The 5,000-nt window shown below is 54.1% G+C and overlaps 1 non-coding gene across 1 annotated transcript in view; it reads left to right on the top strand.

The window, feature by feature from the left end:
• The first annotated feature begins 4,805 nt into the window (after positions 1-4,805).
• LOC124732087 overlaps positions 4,806-5,000 on the top strand; it is a 1,909-nt gene continuing 1,714 nt past the window's right edge. Inside the window, exon 1 of the ribosomal RNA XR_007008537.1 lies at positions 4,806-5,000. This exon is cut by the window's right edge and continues 1,714 nt beyond it. This is a non-coding gene — a ribosomal RNA (small subunit ribosomal RNA).

The raw sequence follows: 5,000 nt of genomic DNA, 5'->3' as shown, positions 1-5,000 counted from the left end.
CCATCTGTAGGTCTCCCGCAACATGACCTCCTGCAACGACGCCACCGCCATCTATGAGACGCCAAGCCGACTAAGACAGCGATGGCGCCACAGTGCCCGCCTTTCGACGCCACCCACAAAGCCTGCAGCCTCTGTCGACCATAGCACCCATTCTCCAGTGGCTCTGCCGCACGAAGCCGTGGACCGGCAATGACTCCACCCGCACCCGTTCGTGGACCACCCCAACCGCCAAACGCGCACCTCCAGCGGATGAACGGCGGACGTTTCCCGCACTCGTAAAGTGCAATCCACCCCTATAACTTGCGTTTCATGAAGAGTTATTTCCAATATGCGACATTCCCGCTGTCCCTATACATGAGCCGCGACCTGTACCACTTACGAGCGAGAGACGCGATCGCGTTGCTCACTGTACGGCGTCCGATACCGAGCCATCAGCATGTCGGTCCCCATGCGCGTTGCACTCGCACTCGCACTCGCAAAAACGTGGGGCAAATATATTACGCGGAAGAGTTATAACAGACCGAGCCCCACTGCATGGGGGGAGTCTTTGTCACTAATGTACACAGATAGAACATTGTGGACTGGAACCAGATTACCCGTACACACGGCGCTGATTAGTAATCAATGCAGAGCCATCAAACTACAGAAAATATATACAACTGTCCGTATACATGCTGAAAGAGTCTGCCCACAATGGGAACCACACGTCAGCCAGACACTCTGATCACGCACCACTCTCTGCTTCTAACAGGCGCACATACAATATGTAAGCACCAGCATGGAACAACATCCAGTGCATCCTCTCCGCCACATTACACAATCCACACTATCACAACCAGACCAGGAGGTCCATGCGGAAAATAGAATATCCCACCCTTTCGACATCCACCATTGCGCAGATAAGGCACCAACACCCACACATGTCCTATACAACGGTGCACCCAACATCACAATAGTACCTCCTGTCACAGCGCACAAACAATGACATGAGTCAAAGACACAGGTCTGACACAAGCATAGAATTGGAGCGCCGCCTCTAATAAGCCAAAGGTGCATCCTGACGTGACAAATCTCATCATGTCACAAGCATTCACTTACTATAATCACTATCAACGAACCTGCCGCCCCGCCCCCCCCCCCCCCCACACCTTTCCTTACAACAACGTGTAACCTAACCTAACCCATGTTGTACCTTAACCTAACCCATGTTGTACCTTAACCTAACCCATGTTGTGCCTTAACCTAACCCATGTTGTGCCTTAACCTAACCCATGTTGTCCCCTAACCTAACCCAAGTTGTCCCCTAACCTAACCCATGTTGTCCCTTAACCTAACCCATGTTGTGCCTTAACCTAACCCATGTTGTGCCTTAACCTAACCCATGTTGTCCCCTAACCTAACCCATGTTGTCCCCTAACCTAACCCATGTTGTGCCTTAACCTAACCCATGTTGTCCCCTAACCTAACCCATGTTGTGCCTTAACCTAACCCATGTTGTCCCCTAACCTAACCCATGTTGTCCCCTAACCTAACCCATGTTGTCCCCTAACCTAACCCATGTTGTGCCTTAACCTAACCCATGTTGTGCCTTAACCTAACCCATGTTGTCCCCTAACCTAACCCAAGTTGTCCCCTAACCTAACCCATGTTGTCCCCTAACCTAACCCATGTTGTGCCTTAACCTAACCCATGTTGTGCCTTAACCTAACCCATGTTGTGCCTTAACCTAACCCATGTTGTCCCCTAACCTAACCCATGTTGTCCCCTAACCTAACCCATGTTGTGCCTTAACCTAACCCATGTTGTCCCCTAACCTAACCCATGTTGTGCCTTAACCTAACCCATGTTGTCCCCTAACCTAACCCATGTTGTCCCCTAACCTAACCCATGTTGTCCCCTAACCTAACCCATGTTGTGCCTTAACCTAACCCATGTTGTGCCTTAACCTAACCCATGTTGTCCCCTAACCTAACCCATGTTGTCCCCTAACCTAACCCATGTTGTCCCCTAACCTAACCCATGTTGTCCCCTAACCTAACCCATGTTGTCCCCTAACCTAACCCATGTTGTCCCCTAACCTAACCCATGTTGTCCCCTAACCTAACCCATGTTGTCCCCTAACCTAACCCATGTTGTCCCCTAACCTAACCCATGTTGTCCCCTAACCTAACCCATGTTGTGCCCTAACCTAACCCATGTTGTGCCCTAACCTAACCCATGTTGTGCCCTAACCTAACCCATGTTGTGCCTTAACCTAACCCATGTTGTCCCCTAACCTAACCCATGTTGTCCCCTAACCTAACCCATGTTGTCCCCTAACCTAACCCATGTTGTCCCCTAACCTAACCCATGTTGTGCCTTAACCTAACCCATGTTGTCCCCTAACCTAACCCATGTTGTCCCCTAACCTAACCCATGTTGTCCCCTAACCTAACCCATGTTGTCCCCTAACCTAACCCATGTTGTCCCCTAACCTAACCCATGTTGTCCCCTAACCTAACCCATGTTGTCCCCTAACCTAACCCATGTTGTGCCCTAACCTAACCCATGTTGTCCCCTAACCTAACCCATGTTGTGCCTTAACCTAACCCATGTTGTGCCTTAACCTAACCCATGTTGTCCCCTAACCTAACCCATGTTGTCCCCTAACCTAACCCATGTTGTGCCTTAACCTAACCCATGTTGTGCCGTAACCTAACCCATGTTGTGCCTTAACCTAACCCATGTTGTGCCTTAACCTAACCCATGTTGTGCCTTAACCTAACCCATGTTGTGCCTTAACCTAACCCATGTTGTGCCTTAACCTAACCCACGTTGTCCCCTAACGTAACCCACGTTGTCCCCTAACGTAACCCACGTTGTCCCCTAACGTAACCCACGTTGTCCCCTAACGTAACCCACGTTGTCCCCTAACGTAACCCACGTTGTCCCCTAACGTAACCCACGTTGTCCCCTAACGTAACCCACGTTGTCGCCTATCGTAACCCACGTTGTCGCCTAAACCTGCTCTGTAATTGTTATACGACTCGTTCAATTAGTGTAGTGTTGCCCACCCGCAACCCTCGCAATATAGTTCGCTACTCGCACTGCCCGCTCCCCTGTGTATCGCTTCATGTTAAACACCTTGCAAGTCTTGCTGACTTTCCACATGCTCCTGCTGTACACTGTAATGTGGATGGCAGCAGGGCGTACATGCCGCCCCCCCCCCCCCCCCACCTCTCCCCACGTCCCCACCTTGCCCCCTGCCTTCGCAAGGTGGTTGGTGACAAGTTTGCATGTTCAATGCCCTTCGCATGCGACGTACGCAGGCTACGTTGTGGTGCGGCCTGTGTCAACTGTCCGCTGATGTCGTACGCGTGAACCACAATCTGTACTGCACATTCGTCCTTATGTACTGAATGATACATCGTGGCACATGTGTGACCGTACAACGACTGCGCCCAAAAACGGCGGACCATACAGTGCAAATATTGTGCACGCAGCTACGTGTCGTCTCCCTATGAGAGCTGGATTGCAGTGTGGTACGCCATAGAGACGTGTGGGAGGAACGGACGCCGTGGATGGCGATCAGCATGAGCTGTCTGTTGATGTATTCGGACCTAGTCGTCTCTCCTCACACACCGTGATGGCATGGTGCAGCGCGTTCCATATCTGCGACATGCTACAGAAGCCGGTTGACAGTCGTTCGAGCAATGGACATCGCATACGTACGGGGGCCACCTTCCACGTATTGTCTAGGCGTGCACATTTTGTTGCGTGTATGTGGGCAGACGTAGTGTGGCGTGACACCTGACACAGGCATGCAATAATGGTTGAAGTTGCAAATGGCGATGGACGCCTACGTTTTCTGGTGAAGTTACGCAAATGAAGAAATGGTAACCCGTTGTGGTGCGGTTGTTCTCGCTAGGGGTGAATCGGTGATGGCGACGATAGGTTGAGGTACTAACCGGTTGTTCCAGCGATACCCACCATGCCGACGAAACTGAACGGCATCTGGGTGTGAAGCGATACGCGGCGGTGGCTGGGTGGGACCGTCCCCGGCCGGTGAGGGGGCGCCTCCCGGCGTGCTGGCCGCGCGGTGCGTGGGCGCACGCGCTACAGCCGGCTGGTGGGGGCGGCCAGTGGCAGGCGCGCCGGCCGACGGACGCGGCAGGCGTCGCAGCTGCGCGCCGGCGCACCCTGCGCGCGGCGCCGTGCGGCCAAAGTAGGTCCTCGCGGGCCCGGTGCGAAGCGCGGTGGACATCTGCAGTGTGCTGGTCCGATTGAGGACTGTGTGCGTTGAGGATGCGCCGCCGCCCGGCGCTCGGCGCCGCGACGCCGTCTGCTGCTCGGTCGCCCCAGCGGTTCTCGCTGGTGGTTTGTATCGCAGCTGTGCGGATGTGTTGGCGTGTGCGCTGTGCTGGGAGAGTTCGCTTCGGCACCCAAGTGGGGCTTTTGTCCTTCTGTGGCGCTGGCGTTGGAGCTGCCGGTCACCGTAGGTGGCGCGTGTTGTCTCCCGCCGGCAATGCCACGACAGCACGCTCCCGGGCCTCTGTCGGCAGCGGCAAGCTCAGTTGGGAGCACGGGTGGTCGCACCGAAAGCGTCTACTCGCCTAACTCCGGGCGATTGCGCCTCTCTCGAACCCGACCAAGTACTTGGGACGGCGCTGCGCGCCGCCGGGACCTGAGAGGGTTTCGAGGTGTATTGTGCAGGGGAGCTCAGCCTCCTCCTGTTTGCAGAATGATTGAGCGGACGCTTGCGTGTTCGCGCGGGCCCCCGGGACACACTCCCGGGCGGCCGGCTGCTCAGCTCTAGTTGACGCAGCTCCCTGGTTGATCCTGCCAGTAGTCATATGCTTGTCTCAAAGATTAAGCCATGCATGTCTCAGTACAAGCCGCATTAAGGTGAAACCGCGAATGGCTCATTAAATCAGTTATGGTTCCTTAGATCGTACCCACGTTACTTGGATAACTGTGGTAATTCTAGAGCTAATACATGCAAACAGAGTCCCGACCAGAGA

Source organism: Schistocerca piceifrons, unplaced genomic scaffold (genome assembly GCF_021461385.2).
Source record: "Schistocerca piceifrons isolate TAMUIC-IGC-003096 unplaced genomic scaffold, iqSchPice1.1 HiC_scaffold_1314, whole genome shotgun sequence".
Lineage (NCBI taxonomy): Eukaryota > Metazoa > Arthropoda > Insecta > Orthoptera > Acrididae > Schistocerca > Schistocerca piceifrons.
This window is presented reverse-complemented; position numbering and strand designations above follow the sequence as displayed.